This window comes from Rhinolophus ferrumequinum, chromosome 6, assembly GCF_004115265.2.
Source record: "Rhinolophus ferrumequinum isolate MPI-CBG mRhiFer1 chromosome 6, mRhiFer1_v1.p, whole genome shotgun sequence".
In the NCBI taxonomy this organism is placed as follows: Eukaryota; Metazoa; Chordata; class Mammalia; order Chiroptera; family Rhinolophidae; genus Rhinolophus; species Rhinolophus ferrumequinum.
Window position 1 is genome coordinate 24,529,640 of NC_046289.1, and position 18,180 is coordinate 24,547,819.

At 51.5% G+C, this 18,180-nt stretch overlaps 1 protein-coding gene across 3 annotated transcripts in view; it reads left to right on the plus strand.

The window, feature by feature from the left end:
* MIDEAS (mitotic deacetylase associated SANT domain protein) overlaps positions 1–18,180 on the plus strand; it is a 64,691-nt gene that overhangs the window by 17,889 nt on the left and 28,622 nt on the right. The window contains exon 1 of one of the 3 annotated variants that reach the window (XM_033107206.1): positions 6,041–6,808. The exons of the other annotated variants lie outside the window; for them this stretch is intronic. The gene's annotated coding sequence lies outside the window, so the exon portion shown is untranslated. Of the gene's footprint in view, positions 1–6,040; positions 6,809–18,180 lie in introns of those variants that run through there. 3 annotated transcript variants of the gene reach the window in all.

Consider the following 18,180-nt stretch of genomic DNA (forward strand, 5'->3'; position numbering starts at 1 on the left):
GCAGGCCCCAGAACCCAGCAGATCAAGCCTCAGTAGTAGTAGTAGTAGCAGTAGTAGTACCATACACCACTGAACTTAAGAAGCCAGTGATTATAAGATGCACCATTATTTTATGTATAGCTATGAAAGAGAAAATGCTGATAATTAAACCATGACATGCTATCAATTGTAAGATGCATCCTGATTTCAGAGATGTTAAAATGGGGAGAAATGTGCACCTTAGAATGGGAGAAATAGAATAGTCATAAAAATCTGTTAAATTTTATGACCTCCCTCAAATTTTCACATGTATTATGTTATTCTTGCATTTATCAACAAACATTTACTGAGCACCCTCCATGTGCAGATACTGTGTAAGCACTAGGGATACAAGGTAGAACTAAGATCCACACTGTGCCCTTCAGGAGCTCTGATCCTAGTAGGGACATGGTACAGTAAGCAGCTGTAGGACAATGTGTAGAGGACGGAGGAAAGATAAACAAGAAAATGCCATGGGAGTTTAGGGGAGACAGTGGCTGTTCTGATCCTTAGGAGCAGAGACTGAGACAGTTTGGGGTGACTGGGATTGATTTAGGAAGTGCTGTCAGAAGGAAAGGAGTGAGGCAAGCAGGCTGGGGCTGGGGAAGAAGCTAAGCAAGGAAGGATGTTTGCATCTGGAGCTGATCCCACCGGGAGCCCTGGGGCATAAATGCACCACCAAGGATTTAATGCCACCTTGAGGCAAAGGAGCTGACCTTTTGGATTCCCTCCCTTTCACACTCTGAAGTCAATCCTTGGCTGCAGCGCTCTCTCCCAGCAAAGACTCCCTTTGAGAAGAGGGCAGCTGTGAGCCCTTAGCAGATGAGGATGGTGCACCAGCCTGATAAAGGGGCTCTGGAAGGGCTCCAGCAGTATACACTCCAGTGGCCGCCTTCTGCTTGGAGGAGTCAAGCAAAGCTTACTGGAAGAGTTGCCATTAAGTTCCAAGTCTGGTGGGAGACCAGGGTATGGATTTAACCTGTGGATGAAGGTGGGGGGCGGAGGAGCATGCCTGAGAAAGCAGGCATCTTGGGAAACTTCAGGCTGTTTGGCTGTGTGGGCCTGTGGCTGGGAAGCGGGGCAGAGCGGGATCATGTGGAAGTATAAGTGCCTTACGGGCTGGTTACCAGTCTGAGCTTTTGGCAGCAGATGATGGGAGCTATCGAAAAGGGATGTGATTACTTTGATGGCAGTGTGGATGGTAAGTGTGCCAGACAAGACTAGAAGCAAGAAGATCGGTCAGCAGATGAGACAACAGTGATAGCCAGTACTTATAAAAGACTTCATATGTACCAGATTCTGTTTTAAGCTCTTATTGTCCCCATTTTGCAGATGAGAAAACCAAGTGATTAAGTACCTTGCTCAAGATCATCAAGCTAGTATGAGCCAGGATTTGGACTCAGGTCTCAGCCTGTGCTTTCAACCTGGACACTTCCATGAATATGAATTTTAGATCCTAGTTCACGATGTATCAGTATTTGTTTTCATTTAAAAATAATGCTTTAAGTCATGTCCCATGGTACACACTGGATCTTGGGGGGCCCGTTCCTCCTGACCTACTGCCATAAGGCAAGCTCCAGAGAACAGCCAGTGAAGGAGTCTGTCTGGAGCTGGTTCTGCAGAGGGCATGGAACTGGACTGGAATGAGGTGAGGACTTCGGGAAGCTGGCAGCTCTGGCTCTGTGAAGAAAGGCTGTCTCTAGCCTCATGGCCCTGCAGTCCTGCCGTCCCTGGCACCCACACCTGTTTTGTCCTTCTCCCTATACCCAGCCAGACATCTCTCCCAGAGTGACAACAGCAACTGGGGACATCTGCAGAAGCTCCCTCTCAGGCCTGACAAAGGCATTCAGAAACGGGCGCAGGCCTACAAGAGAGGGAGGCAGAGGCGGGTGTAGGCGGGGGGCCAAGAGATGTGGACAGCTGTGGGCTGGTGTGGCAGGCATGATCCTGCCCCGGAACAGGTGAAGTAAATGTGAACTGAGGAGGAGGTCCCCTGGGCTTTCAAAGGTGAAGTCCCATTGCAGTGACTTCTCAGCACATGATGGCTTAACTTAATGGCTGGGGCGGTTTTGAGCTCCTGCTCCCTCAGCAAGGACATGGTAAAAAGGGGTGAAGAGAAGGTGCAGCCATCAAAGGAGTGTCCCTATTCAGGCTGCATGGGCAGCACTATGGGAAAACTTGGTGGAAAGGACACAACGAGCAGGGACCGGGAGAGAAGCGTTGGAGGGACACCGGGATGAGACAGTGAGTCAATGCTGGAGTTTCTCTGGGCAGAGCCCAGCAGAGGGTCATCCTGTGGGTGATAGGGTGACCCTGAGGTCTTTACAGAGGACAAACATCTTGCTTGGACTAGGTTCTTTTTAAAAAAAAATTAGTTTCAGGTGTACAAAGCAAAGTAATAGTTAGACATTTACACCCCTCACAAAGTGATAACCCCCTCAATCTACTACCCTTCTGACACTGTGTATAGCTGTTACAATATTGACTATCTTCCTTATGCTGTATTCCACATCCCATGACCATATACATATATGTGTACATATAATATAAAAAATATATAAAAAATATATTAAAATATATATTTAATTATAGTTGACATTCGATATTACTCTACTTCAGCTTCAGGTGTACAGTGCAGTGGTCAGGCATCTACACAATCTATGACGTGATCCCCCTGATAAGTCCAGTGCCCATCTGGCACCCTACATAATCTTTACAACATTATTGTTTATGTTCCCCATACTGTGTTTCATATCCCCGTGACTATATTGTGACTACTAATTTGCACTTTCTACTCCCTTCACCTTCTCCCCTACCCCCACCCTCCTTGGACTAGGTTCTTGAAAGGGAGAAGAAGCTGGTTTGGGGAGAAGAGACTATAGAAAAAATAATTGTAACCTCTTATATGTACAAAGCATGATATAGTTATAAGGCAGTATTTTGTCCTGTGATTCTCCCAAATCCCTAGAAGGTGGGCATTCTTTTATTATTCATGTAACAGATACTTTACAGTACATCTGTTATGGGCTCAGAGAAGGTAAGCGTCAAGTTCCTAAGATCACACAGCAGGTTAGCTTTTGTTAAGCAGGATCCAAACTCAGTCCCAGCATTGTTGACTTGTGATTTCCTCAACTGTATTTGTTCCCCACACTCAGGTAAAGGTTGATTATTCACTTAAACACGTCATTTGTGCTGGCCTGCAATGGGAAGGTCTTGACAGAGAAAGGACAATGGGAAAACGACAGGAATGCAGGACTGGGGGAGAAGAAAACCCCTCTTTTAAATAGTGATGGCAGCAGAAAGTTAATGGAGGTGGTTAGGTGGGTGGGTGAGTGGTGAGAACTTGGCTTCCTTGGAAGCTTTTTCTTCTCTTAACACCTTTATTGTGATATAATTCACATAACACAAAATTTACCCTTGGAAGCTTCTTAATGCTCTCGCGCTATTTCAGAATGGATACTGGTGATGAGCACTCCAGCCAGTGATGGGTCATTCTGAGCAGACTTCAGACTGCTGATGCGGTCCTAAGAAGCCTCTCTAATGCCATATTCTACCGTCACTGGGACCCAGGGTTTGGAATCTGAGGTGCTTTGTTTCCTGGAGGGTTTCTCAGCAGATGCACTCCCTGTGAACTGGAGCTGTGTACTCCTCTCATTTCTGTTGTTTGTGAAGTTTGATGGTGGAGAAAAGCCCACTCTTTGGAACACTTTCTTATCCTTCCCCAAATGGTACCCTTCTTGGCTGTTCCAGAGGTCTGGAGGAAGCGCTGGAGCTTCTAAAACCAAAACTTTCACTTCACATGTCAGTGATTTTGCACTGTCATATCTGCAGCAAAACTGACCTCCAGGGCTTTCCCAGAAGAGCTGCAGTTTACTTTGCACAACCTCATCTGCCTGCCTTGGGGAGGTAGGCTTCTCCTGCTAGGCAGGGGCCATTTGGGACAGTCTTGAGCCCTCCTCCCTTGCGTACACACGAGCCCCTTTTCCTCCCTCGTTTCCTTTACTGACGTGGTCTGAATTTGGAAGTTTAGTTGGGGTGAAGGGATGAGCTGCTCCAAGATGACCAGGTATCCTCCAGGTTGCTGACTTCTGTTTCTCATGTATTCTGCCACCTACCTCTACTTCCTGTGCTGCTTCCTGGGCCAGGTTCAGCAGTCCAGCATGGGACAGGGAGGAAGTCCTGGCGGGACAAGGCTGGGGAGTGCCCTTTGGAGTGGCTCCCACTTGTTCCCTGGAGGCTGGGCCCTGGCTTCATGGTTGCAGACTCTTCTAGGAATGCGCTCCCCAGCTGGGTTTTCTGGTTGGTTGGGAACATCCCTGGACTGGTCTGCACTGCCTCTCAGGGGCTTGCTCTGGGCTGGCCCAAGGCCAGCTCTAGGGGCTGGGCCCTAGGGGAAGGTCAGGATGGCCACAGGTCTCCAGAGAAACCAGGCAGCAGTGGGCATTGGAGACCAGGTGGCTTTGCTTTTGCTTCCCTCACTTGGATGAGGTGTCAGTGGGAAGGAAGAAACCAGACAAATGGAAAAAACAAAAAGATTTTACCCTGAGCCTCTGCCAGGAGTCCTGAGTGTCTAGCCTCTACTTGGGGGCCCATTACGCATGATATCGCATGTTTTCCAAATATACCTGAGCACCTCAGTCGCTCAGTTGCTCACTGCCTTCCTCTAGGGTGGATGGGAAGAGAAGCAGAGAGGTGACAAATGATTGGCTTGCCCTCAGATCTTGTGCAAGTCACTTAACCTCTCTGAACCTCAGTGTTTTCATCCATAGAACAAGAGGGTTAAAACTCTTCTCACATGCAGGATTGTTAAGCCATGTGTGTGGGGATATGCTTTGAGAACTGTCAGGAACAATACCCTCATAGCAGATGCTAAATCTGAGAGTCTGGACTCTTTTTTTTTTTTTGGAGGTGGTTCCCCTGGCTTCCCCATGCACTTTTTTAAATTATAGAATCGTGGATTTTAAACTGGAAGGCATTTCAGGAGGTCATCTAGTCCAGTTCCCTGGCATAATTATTTTTATTTTGCAGATAAGACTGTTTTAAGTTGTCATTACTTTGACATATCTATCATAGCGTACAAATAAGCCCTTTTCCTCCTGGGTGGGGTGTGCCCTCGATGCACACAGGTGCTCCTGCCAGCAAAGGGGTGGAAGAGGACAGGAAGGTCATGTCCCTTAGGAGCAAGTGTGGGGTTTTCTAGGTTTCTAGGCATAAGATGTGAGTATTGTCTCTGTCATCCACTGAAGGGGAGGGGGGATGGGAGGGGGGGGAGGCTCTTGCCCTGCAGGCTCAGAGGGGCTGTGAGAATCACATTCTCCTGTCCTTCCCCGTCTCCCTGAAAAAAGCAAGGGATGCACCTGCTTGTCAGGACTGGGTCTGGGGGAGCGGCTGCCGGGACACCATGTATTTCTTCAGTGGGTTTTCCTTGAAAGGAAGATCTCCTGACCCATCTCCTTGGGGAAAACAAACAAAAACAAAAAAGTGGAAGGAACCAGGAAAAACAGAGCTCCCTTCCCTGGACTTTCTCTTGGCCCTGGAGCCTTATTGAATGTGGGGCTAGCAAGAACCTCTTGAGCAGAAATGTTTCCATCTTCCCAGAAGCCAGGCAAAGAGGCATCAGGAGGATGGTGGGGAAGACAGGGGAAATGAGGGCACGCAGTGAAAAGCTCCCTCCAACTCTGACCTCAGTTGCCAGAAGTAAACCCAGGAGCTTTCCGTCACCTAAGTAATAGAGATGTGGGTCTTCTGTAGGGGCTGAGGCCAGTTTCTCAATAGCCTCTACACTACTAGGATGCTGGTGAGCCGAAAGTGAAACTTGGGGAGCCTGTTAATAAAGTGCCTTGGACAGCATCGAGCATGATTTACCGTATCCAAAACCAGAGAGTAATTCTTTGTGGAAGAAAGCGACTTGTGTCCTCCCCAACATCACACACACACACTTTCCTGGCAGGCCCGATGGGTTTCCAAACATTTCGTCACCGTCTCCTCCTGACCTTGGTGTGAAAGGAACGAGCCGCGTGGCCTGTTGGTTCCAGCAAAGCCATTGGGGGCGCCGGCCTGGGCTGGGGGAGGGTGGCGACTAACTCCGGAGTAGAGGTGAGGTCTGCTGGAAATCCCCAGCCCCAGCAAGCTGCTGGAGATTTAAAGACGCCTTCCCCGGCCTTATTTGGTCTCAGGAAGTGGGCGGCGCCGGGCCTGCTGGTGGAGAGGCCGACCCGAGACAGTTGTGCTGATGAAGTGGTAGAGCTGGTTCCTGCTCGCTTCCGTGCCGCGCTCGCCGGCTGGCCGCTGGGGCTCCGCGCTCCCAGCCCCGAGTTGTGCAATCCTTTGTAGCAAGCCAGAGAGTCCTCCTCCTTCGCTGTTGCCTCTCGCCCTCTCTCTCTCTCTCTCTCTCTCTCTCTCTCTCTCTCTTTTTTTTTTTTCAAGCTGTGAGCTCAACCGATGAGTCAGAGCAGTGCAATCCTGACACTGCATCGCAGGACCGGGGGTGACACGGAGGGAGGGAGAGCGATAGCGAGGCGGACACCACCAGCGCGGGGTGCGCTGAGGCTCCTGCGCGGCGAGCGAGGGGTGACAACCCGCACGTCCCGCCCGGGCCCTACCAGCAAACTTCCCAGCCTCGGGAGGCGCGGGCTGGTGGAAGCCCTGCGAACGCCGCGGGGAGGTGGCGGCGCCTGTTTGTGTTTAAAATCAGGGAGTGTGTGCAGGCGGCTGGAGTCTGGGAGGCGACCGAAGGCGGCGGCCCGCGGCGGAAAGGGGACGGCCGTTGCCGGAGCTTCGGCAACAGCGGGTAAGTGAGGCTACTGGGTGGGCTGCCGAGGCCTGCACGCGGTGAGGCGCAGCCCGCCCTGGCGCGGCGGCCAAGCGATCCCAGGCTGCGTGCAAGCGGTCGCGGCTGGGCGCGCGGGCTTGCAGCTCTGCAGGCGCCTACCCGAGCGGGGGTGCGGGGGGAGCCCCGCGTCAACTTCTGCCGCCTGGGCGGCTGTGGGAGTGTGTGCGTGGGTGTGCGTGGGTGTGGACGTGCGTTGGCCGCCAGGCAGCCACTCTGTGGCCCGCACCCCGCGGCCCGCAGCTGCGTGTGCAGCGCCAACCCGCCGTGTTTGTGCAGCTACGCAGCTCGCGCGCGGCCCCCGCCCACCCGGGCTCGGCCAGGGCAGGACAACCCTCCCCACCCGCTGGGCCAGCCGTGGCGGCGGCGGCGGCTGCGGCGACTCAGGAACACGGCTGCTCCTCCGCCTCAGCGAAACGTGGTGTCCGCAGGGACTGGCTTGCGTGACCGAGCTCAGGCCCGGGAGGCGCGGGGAGGGGCTCGTGAAATGCAGGAACTTGACGCGGGAGCCCCTTCCCCTTCTCTTAACAGTGTGCATGGAAAAGTAGACATGGAAATTGCCGCGCTGGGAGTTTGGAGACAGAGGTGCAGGGGTGGCGAGGAACTGGGGCAAGTGCAGTAAGGGCCTCAGCTGGAGCGTTTAGGCGGACAGGCTGCTTTCACCCAGAGCACCCGAGAGCTGCAGGGGGCACCTCAGCCTTGTCATCCCTCTCGCAGCCCCCGGAATCTCGTGCTCTGAGACCTTCGCAGCTTTCCCGGCACCTCGTGGTGTGCTGGGTTTGGTGGTGCCTCTCCAAAACGCGGGAGCCGGGGTTTTGTCTGGCCCCTGCATATGGCTGGTTGGAGTGTGTGCATCAGGTTGTCCCTCTGAAGGCCCACATCCAGGCTTCTGGGTGAGGGCCTGGTGCTTTCAAACCTCAGCCCCATGGAAGGCAGACCTGGAGGTCGTGTCTGCCACTTAAAGTGGAGGCCACTGGATATTCCATTCCATCCTCCAGAGTGAGCTGCTGGAAGGATGAAAGGGGAAGTTACTCGCCCCATTTAAAACTTTGTTGGTGACAACTTTGGTGGCTACTTCCTGCTTCAACCATCCCACATTGTACCTGTGTGCCAGGCTGTGGAGCCTCGCTAGGCAGGTGGGGTGAAGATTGCTGGCTGGCCCTAGCTGACTATGGAGGCCCCAGGGGCACGTGTGTGCAGGGGATCCCTGTTGGCAGTTGTGGCTGGGGGGGAGGGGAAGTATGGCTTGCTCCAGCAGGGGGAGCCTGGTCTGGTGGTGGCCTGGAGGTCTGGCCTCTTCTTGTCCCTGCAGCTTCAGGATTGAGATTGGAGGACTGCTGAAGGTGGAAGAACTGCAGCTCTGAGGAGAAGCCTCTCCTCCCCGGTGTGCCCCAGGTTGAGGGGAAGAAACCACCTGTCTTGCTGCAGAACCTCCCAGGGATGGTGTGGCACATGCCTCTTTATAATCAGCGAAATGCACCCTTTCCACAGGCTGTTAGATGGCTTCAGGACTAAGGGGAAAGGAGAAACCGTTCCAGGTTGAGAATTCAGGGGTCCTTTTTTTCCTACTGCTCTGGACATTGAACAACAGGGGTGTAAACATTCAATTACTGTGATAAACCATCTCAGTTGCATGGCGATGGCTCAGTCTCCACTTTAATTGGATTGGCCTCTGGCTGGTTACTCTGGTCTGGGTAGCTCCCAGGGGACAAGGTGGTGAAGAACCTGGAGGGCACCCCCCCTTCCTCCATGTGGCTTGATCTGAGACAGTGTGCCCACTGCCAGTGTGGCCTCTCTAAGCACCAAGTGGAATCCCCCACTCCCTGTGGCTCTGTCAGCCCCTCACCCCACCCTAGCAAAGAAAGAGTGCCCTGGAGTGCCCATGGGGATGAGAGTTCAACTTAGTTAAATGTGGGATTTAAAAATAGCTGGGGTGTTTAGGCCTGTGGGCTGCTGCTTTTAATAAATGGAGAAAATAAAGACAATATGCAGTTACAGATTCAGCTGAGGGCTTCCTGTGGTTGCAGAACCCAGGGAAGGGCTGCCCAGTGGAAACACCAAGTCCTCTGGGCCCCTGAGTGAGAGAAGAGAGGAGTGGGAGAAGGATGGACGGGGGGAGGGAGGGTGTTGGCACGTGAAGCTTAGTGTCCTTGAAGGGGAATGGGCTTGGTCCAAGACTCTGGCCTTGATAGTCCCTCTTCTGCAGTTGGGTCTCCCAGGAGGAAGCCTTGCTTGCGGTGGAGTTGGGATGGCCACAAGTAGCTGGGAGATTCTTCCTTGTCCTTCTCGACCTGTTTCAAATGCCACTTCTTTGGAGAAGCCTCAGCCTCCTTCTGAACACCCATTTCCGTCTTATATAGTCATTTGTGTACATACTGGAGTGTGGTGGTCAAAAACGTAAACGCAGAGCTAGAGTCTCTCTACCTTCTTCACAGAGTTGCAGTAAGGGTTCCATGAGTTGGTATACGTGAAATGCTGAAAGCACGTTTCACTATTATTGTAGCTTCTGCTCTAGTGTAAGCTCTATATTGTTCCTACAGTGCCCACCGTCTAGTAGGTGTTCAGTATATGTTAGCTGAAAAAAATTAATGAACCATCTCCCTCAGGAAAATGTGGGCTTGGCATGTGGCGGTCCCAGTGAGTCCTGCTGGTGGGACACATACTGCACCATTGGTTTCTCAAGGGTCAGCCTGTGGGTGATCCTGATGCCGGTGAACCCAGTTTCCTGGCACTACCCTATGGCTGGCCTTCTGGAGAGTGTATCCTGGTCATCCTGACCCCAGCGGGACCTCTGGGTGAAAGAGTATGGAGCCTTTTGCCTGGGAATCTGCTAACCTGGGCATTTCTTTTGGACAGGCTGATTGGCACCCTTCCTATGTGTTAGCGTGCATCAGTATAGAAACAGCCTGGAAGCTCCATTCTTCCCTGACTCACCACAGGCTGCAGGAAATGCAACCAGTGGTCACATCTGTTGGAGGGGTTGGTTCTGCTCCAGAGTGCTCTGATTGTATGGGACCGAACTAAATAAACTCTGTATGCTGGGCTGGAGCTAGATGGAGTGTGCTGAAATGAAATCCCCAGTTCTTACTTAAGGGATCTGCATTTACATTCAAAGCGACATCCAGGATACCTTGAGACTGTGAGCTCATTTTATGAATCAGAAGCATTACAGCATAACCTCGGTGTTAGAAACTGCTATTTGGAGTCCAGATCACATTCTCTCCACCTCCAACACACACACACATAGAGGGGCTCTCACAGTCATACACTTGGGAACAATAACAGCAAAACTTGTCCACACCCACTTCTGCCCCCACACTCAGAACACCATTCCTGGATGGTGTGTGGACGGTGACTGAAGGAAGCCTGGTGGGTACACCTGAGCGAGGCCTGGGCAGACCTGGGCCCCTACTCCAGCCTCACCATTTGCTGGGTGGCTTTGAGCATTGCTTAACTTCCTGAACCTCAGTTTCCTTATCTATAAAACAGGGATGATAATACGTCATAGGGTTGCTATGAAGGTTAAAAAAGATCATGTGTGCAAAGTGACTGGCCCATAGTAGGTACTCAACAGATGATGGCTAGCATTTCACTGGTTCCCACCAGGTTCAGCTGTTTGTCTCTTGCTCCTCCCAGGGAAGAGGTAATGAAGGGTGTCCTGTTCTTGATACGAGGGCACTCTTCTAGGCCACTGGGGCTTCTGTGAATGAAGCTCGTTCTAACTCTAGGCCTGTGATCCACTCAAGCCTAGACCAGCCCAGACCCTGGTGCCTGTGCACCTTTGCAAGTGATTCTGTCCCTGCTCAGCTTCCCAGAGATCAGATTGTGCTGTCGGGAACCTATCCACCCAGGCCTCAGGCTGAACTGCTCACGTGGGTGGGAGGAAGGCTGCTTTCTCAGCCCAGGAAAAAGTCCCCTTGTCTTTGCTTCACCTGAAGCCTCGCACGCAGTGTGACCTCAGTAGAGGTTTGGGTGGAGCCTGGGGTGGGAGTTGTCCCTCCAAAGAGCACTTTGGCTCTTTCACCAATTGAAATGGCGGGGCGGGGAGTGGGGGGAGGGAGGAGTGGGAGGGGCACCAAGGTATTATATAAGAAGAAAGTTGCCACATGTCAGGAAAGAGCTGGGGTTTTGCTGGGTTGGGGGTGGAGGTCTCCCTGAGGGACGTGGTTGCTGGCAGTGGTTTGCAGGGACTATTAGGGAGTAGTGGGGCTGGGGCCTGAGGCTTCCCTGGCAGTGTTTCTTGCTCTTGCTCTTCCTGGAACTTAGCCTGGTGCTGTGGCCAGCCGGGAAGGTGCTCCCTGTTCCCCGTCTCTCCAGCCACTGGGAGCTCATGCTGTGAGCATTATTTTTTCCAGGCAATGCTTCTTCCTTAGGGAGTCTCAGGAAGGGGGGAGGGGAACAGCCAGGGCAAGGTTTGTCCAGGCCAGAGCTTAGAGAGAGGGAAGTATACCAGGCTTGCAGCCAGAAGGGGGTTCCCTCTGAGGCTACCCAACTTCTCTGGGGAAATGGGGTCCAGAGAGAAGGAAAATGGCGAGAGATTTCAGTTCCCAGCTTTTTTCAGCAGTTGGGCAGACAGAAGCCCCAATCTAGACTGCTGTAGCCAGAATTTGCCATTTCCTTGGAGGGGAAGGCCCCAGAACTGACAAAGGAGCTCAGAAATGCTTAAGTTACCGCTTGGAACCCTGAGTACAAATAAGCTGGTCTTTCTCCCCTTCCTCCTCTTCCTTTCCTCTTCCCTCCTCCCCCTGATCTCCCTCCCTCTTCCCCCCTCCTCTCCCTCCCAGTTTGGTGGCCACTCTTGGGGCATGTACCTGGCTGTGACTCAGATCCCCTGCCCACCTGACCTTATTCTGTCTGACCTCCTCAGCTGGCCCCTGGTCGTAGCTCTGGGCTCCCCAGTTTCCAGGAGTCATCCCAGAGCTGGAAAACTCTCTGGGACATCTAGTCCAACTCTTTCATTTTCAAATGGGGAAGCTGAGCGGCAGTGAGTTCCTTGAGGTTCCGTCGGCTGTCTCCACTTTCACCTAAGGAGGAAGGAAAGAGGAGCAGCCTCTGGTCCCTGCCTCTCCAAATTTGGAAGTTGGGAGGGCCGCTTCAGTGCAGGAAGAGCCCCGAGGAATACTGTCTCGGCTCCTGGGTGTGGTCAGTCTTCAGTTGGCTCCACAGTTATTTATTTGTCTGTTTGTGTGTGTGTGAGTGAGTTTTGCGGTCGGGAGACTGGATCTGAGTGAAAGCAGAAGTACCCAGGCTATGTCAGCTATGCAGCGCACAGATTGGACCTTACAGGGACAGTCAGGAGAGGAAGAAAGGGGCAGAGGCCCCTCGGCACCGTGACTACCGGTGCTCTTTTTTGTCCCTGCAGCAGTGCTTGCTTGCACACTTGAGCGTAAACAGCCCTTCCATGTTGCTAGCAGCTGCCTTTCCTTGCTGGCTTTGGGCAGAAGAGGTGCCAAAAATAACCAGGCGGGCACTTCCACTTGTGGAACATTCACTGTGGTGGCCTCAGAGCAGGTTTGCTTGCTCCCTGCAGCCCCCACCCTCCTTCTGGCGTCTCTGCTCAGACTTCCTGTGGCTCCCCCCACCCCAGCCTCCCTCAGGTGCTAGCACTTGTGCTTTTATTGCTTTTCTCAGTGAGCCCAGGAGGGTGGAGGGTCCATTATAGGCCTGGAAGCTCTGCCAGGTATTATCTGGGGACTTCTGTCTCGCCTAGTCCTTGCAGGCCCTGCTGGCACAGCTGAGTCCAGGGGAGGCCTGTACCAGGTGTGCTCCTGGGTTCCTAGGCCAGATACCCTGCATGCCTGCAGAGCCTAATGCTGTTGCTGAGACTCCTCGTCTTCTTGTCTTGCCCCTGCCTCGCCAGCACTGCTCTCAGTCAGCTGTGAAACTTAGAAGACCATCCAGCCCCGCGCCCCCCAAGTGTTGAAGATTGATAATAATGCTACTCCTGCCCAGCAAGGGGGAGAGGAAATCACATTCCTTGAGCCCTTAATTTGTGCTAGGCTCTTCATATATGTACCTCATTTAATCCTACAATACCCACGAGATGAAAATATTGTGCCCATTTACCGATAGAGTAACCGAGGCCCACAAAGGCTGATGATTAGAGAAGCCGGGACACATTCTGTCGAACCCTATAGCCCACTCTCATTTTACCATGCAGCTCCCACACTTCTCCGGGCTATTTTCGTGCACACAGGGAACAATGCTTTGACCCTTGGAATGAAGTGCTGGTGGTAGGAATTCACGCACCATTAGACTGGCTGATAGGGGAGATATTTTGGGCTGGGAAGGGTGGGGAAGACCCCTGTGAAACCTCCCTCTCCACACACTTCACAGGGCAACCAGAAGCCCAGCCTGAGCTCTGAGGTCCTGCTGTGAAGGGCTACTGGCTATGGGGGGGTGAGCTGTGTATGGGGGTTGCTGGGGGAGTCGCTCATGCACAGCAGTGGAAAGGCTTAGTTTAGGCCTCAGGGGAGACCTTGCAAGTGTCCCCTCCTCCCCAAACATCCTAGTCTCTGTAGTCCTGAGATCATCTCTGGGGCCATAGACTGGGGGTAGGTGGGTTCTTGGGTCTCCCTTGCTGGCTGCTGGGTCTGACCCTGGGGCCTGTCATTCCAGCTGGCTTGGCTCAAGTCCCAGAGAGTCTGGTTAGTGTGTACTTGGGGCTTGGGCTGGATGCTGTGCTAGTGCTGGTGCCAAAGACCTCTGGGTGTATTTCAGGAACAATGAAGAATAAATCAACACAGGAGAAAAGGCCCTGCAGCAGCTGCTCAGAGACTGGAGAAATGAGAGGAATGTGTGAGCATTTGGCTGAGGCCTTGGATCTTGACCGGGGCCCTGAGAAAGGGCGCGACACGGACTGGATTGCTAGGCAAGTGAGGCAGGTGGCTCTCCAGGCCTGCTCTGCAGCCCATCGCATAGGGCCCAGGCAGCCATGCTGAGACCCACCTCCCCTTCTCTGGCAGCAAGTTTTTGTGCTTCTTGGTCACTAGTAGGTCTTGGGGAGCTATATTGTTCCCATTCTCTTGCTCCAAACCAGCAGGATGTCCCTACCCCTAGCCCCTGGCTATCCGGTAGGTCTTGGCCCCTTCTGGAGCTTGCCCGGCAGAAGGGCCTGGGCTGATGAAGACACCACACCCTATACCCCCTGCTCCATCTCCTTACCAAGAAGGAGATGAGCCAAACATCAAGGACTTGGCAGTGCCACATCTGAGGGAATGCTGAGTAGGAGAACATCCAGGCCCCGACCGTAGCTCTGCCCAAGTAATCAGCCGTGTACTCTTGGGCAAGTCACTGCCTCTCAGGGCTTCAGTGTCATCAGTCATGAGATAGAGATTTGGGCCAATGATCTCTGGAGTAGGTAGGTACTATCTGTCTCCCTTATTCAGGATGTGAAATGACCAGTTTTTATTTAGGAATTTAAGTTCTTAGGAAGATACCTGCCTGAGAGCCCCATGCAGAGAAGTGGGTCTCTGTGGCTGGGGCTGATGCTCAGTACCCTGGGTGGGGGCCACTGGCGCTAGCAGGAACTCAAGCATGGAGCTGACTTGCCCCAGACTTCACAGTGCCATGGGGAGGGACAGGAGCCTGGGCCCTATGGGGATGTGGAGCATCCGACAAGCAGGGGAGAGTCAGGGGAGAGTCGGCTTTATTTTTAAAGAACTGTTGGCCAATCGTGGGTGGGGGGGTTGGAGAGTGTGGGAGGGGTGTGGCTTCCTCTTGAACAGATATGGAGCCTTCTACAGGTTGGTCCAGTGGTGGTCATCACCAATAGCCTTTTCATCTCCAAAGCCACTCTCCTCCCAGGCCTCTCTCACTTACCTTACCTGACCAGCCACATTCGTAGAACATCACGGAGGTTTTCAGGCCAGCTAAAGCCGCTCGTCAGGGAGAAGATGTGAGCAGCTTAGAAGCTGCTGGCTTCCATCCCAGACAGCCTGGTGTGGCACGGCAAGCAGGAGTCTGAGTCTGAAGCCTTGGGGAGGAAGTTTACAGAAAAGGCTCTGATTTCCAGTCCTGGCCTTGCCTCTATAGTCCAGTGACCTCAGGCAAGTGATTTGACCCCTTGGATATTCAGGCTCCTCACTGAGAAAGGGGAGAGCAATAATACCTACCTTGCTCTGAGGATTAAACAGGATCGTGTGTGTAGAGGGCTTGGCACATAGTAGCACCCTTGAGAAATGTTAAAGATGGTTAAGTGGAAAGTCTTATTTTTGTGCTGTTGGGATTTCACTTTGGCTCCAAGCCCTGCCTCGTGTTTTGCCAAAGTTGAGGTCTGTCTAAATGGAGACATGAAGCACTGTTATTGGGTCCTTGATTCTGGGCCTTGCTTGCTCTTGACTGTGTATCGAAGGCAAGTTTCTTTCCTTCTCTGGGCTGCTTTGTGGAATGATGAATTGGACTAAGTGAACATTGACATCCCTTGATACTTGTAATCTGTTCAGCTTCCCTCGCTGGGCCCTGATTTGTTGGTTGGCTCTGAAGAGTGGTACAAGCCACCTTTCTCCATGTAGTGTGGAGGCTGTTAGTCCAAAGTGAGATCCTTCTGACCCTGCAACTCCCAACTCACGTCTGTAGTCCCTTACCTCAAAACACTGTGTGCTCTCCCAATCTTGAGGGGAGCCTGTTTCTGGTGGACTGGGGCTGGGATTATTTCTTGGGGGTGAGTGTTATATATTTTACTTTAGTTGGAAATGCCCCCAGGAAAAGCAGCAGCTCTGGGAGGGAATATGGGGAAGGGAAAGGTCCACAGCTGGTTTTGTGGGGTTCTCATCTGTAGCATTCCTTCTGCGGCCCACAGCAAGTGTAGATTTGGGATTTTTTTCTAGAAGGATGATGGAAAGACCAGGGACTTTGAAGGCAGACAACAAGGATTTAAATCTTGCTTCTGCCACCTTAACAGCAAAGCCTGTTTTCCTCTGTAGAATGGGGACCATAAGACATCTTGATGGGAAGCTTGTAAGCATGGATTAGGGTATGTCAAGTGCCTGGCATGGAGGAAGTGCTCTATAAATGTTAGTTCCTTCTTTTGGGAAAGATCTGCCTTTTGGATATTCTGTAGACTGGCTGGGGGAGTGAAAATATTTGCCTGTGGTCATTTTCCCAGGGAGAGGCAGGGCTGCATAACAAGCTGTTACAGCCTCAAAGCCTTCTCCCTCCCCCAGATGTTTTGGTTCTGGGCTCAAGCTGGGCGGCGTGTTCAGTGTGTGTGCAGTGTGGGGATGGGAGAGAGGCTACCCAGGCATTTGCAAAAGTCTTAAATCTGTGGCTTCCTAGGGCTCATAGTAGCACCCAGAGTAGCACGTGCAGAACGTGTGGAGAACATGGTCTGGGTAAGGAGGGAGTGGCCTTTCTGCGCTGTGAGGACTTGACAAGTTATTTCTAACTTTCATTTCTTGTAAATTGCCCAAATTTCCTTCTTTTACTGATTTCTAATTTTATCTCATTTTGATTGGAAAACATACTTTGTATGATTTCAACCCTTTTAAATATATTGAGACTTGTCTTATGTCATAATCTATGATATGTCCTGGAGAATATTCCATGTGCTCTTGAGAATATGTATTCTGCTTTTGTTGGGTAGAATGTTCTATAGATATGTGTTAGGTCTAGTTGTGCTTTACAGTGTCCAAGTCTTCTATTGCCTTGTTGATCTTCTGTTAGTTGTTCTGTCCGTTATTGAAAGTGTAATATTGAAGTCTCTATTTCTCCCTTCAATTCTGACAGTTTTTACTTCATGTATTCTGGCTCTGTTATTAGGTGCATATATGTTTCTAACTGTAATATACACTTGATGGACAGAGGCTTTTATCATTATAAAATATCCTTCTTTGTCTTTAATAAGAATTTTTGTCTTAAAGTCTATTTTGTCTTAATATTTGCATAGCCATTTCAGCTCTCTTTTGGTTACTGTTTGCATGGTAAATCTTTTTCCATCCTTTTACTGTCAACCTGTTTGTGCTTTTGAATTAAAGTGTGTGTCTCCTGTAAATAGCACGTAGGTGGATCATGTTTTTTTAACCCATTTCCCCAACCTCCGCCTTTCAGTTGGAGTTTTGAATATATTTACATTTAAAGTAATTATTGATAAGGTAGGATTTATGTCTGCCATTCTACTATTTGATTTCTGTCTTATGTCTTTTTTTTCGTCTGTTTCCCTATTACTGCCTTCTTGGTGTTAAATAGATACTTTTGAGTATACCATTCCTGACCTATAAATATGAGACTAATAAAAGTAAGGGTTAAATGAGATGTTGCCTACAATGGGCTTAGCACAGTGCCTGGCATATAATAAGTGCTCAATAGACATAGGCACTCAGTTGGGCTTCAGGTACCGAAATAGCCACGGGTAGCCCTAGAGCTAGCTGAGTGCAAAGTCTGCCCAGAGCTCCCTGGGACCCCTCATGTCTACTGGGCAGGACATGGCACTATGGCAGGTGGATCCTTTGGGGAGTGAGGAGCAGTGGATCCTTGGAAACTCCTTTACGCCAGGCCTTTTCCCTGATCCAGTACCTGGGTGCCACCTGGGCTGCTTAAGAAGCATTGCAGATTTTACACTTTGAACCGCCCTCCTACCCCTCACCAGCCCCGTGAACCAATGTCTCAGAATGGGTTTGAGAACCACTGCTCAGCACAGACAGAGCACGTTGTGAGAGAGACCTGGTTTGGAGTCAGCAGGCTTGGATTCAAATCCTGCCTCCTCACTTATGACCTCAGGCTGTGACCTGGAACTAGTTACTTTTCAGAGCCAGCCTTTCCTCATTCCTCAGATGGGAGTAAATGGTAAGCAATACTCACACACATTGAGCATGTGGGCAGTGCTGGTGGCTACTATTTTATGTGGCAGTTGCTCATTACCAAGGTGTTTCTTTGATTCCTGGACACAAGCCTTGACTCCCTCCCCCACCTTGGGCTCCTAAGTTCCTCACAGGTAGGAACCAGTAAAGGGCGGCTCCTGGACCAGACACCTGGTTACCTGACAACCAATCCACTGCCCTCTCCATTGGGCTACACTACCTCCAGGTCCTACTTCTCCCAGCCTTCGTGCAAAAACAGAAGGGAATTGAAGAAGCATTATGGGATAGCAGTTAATACCAAGTAAAAGCATGAAGAGTCAGAAAGGGTGAAAAACAGCATTTCTGGAGGGCTGCCTAGACGAGGTGGGCCTTGAAGGAAGGCAAATTGTCAGAGTGGACGCAGCAGTTCCAGGCAGAGAGAACAGCTCCAGCAAAGGCTCAAAGTCAGGGTACTTGCTCCGGGATTACCTATCCCTTGTGTGTATCTCTAGCCCCTGCCCTGGCCACCTTCCATTATAATGGGGGTATGTTTCTGTG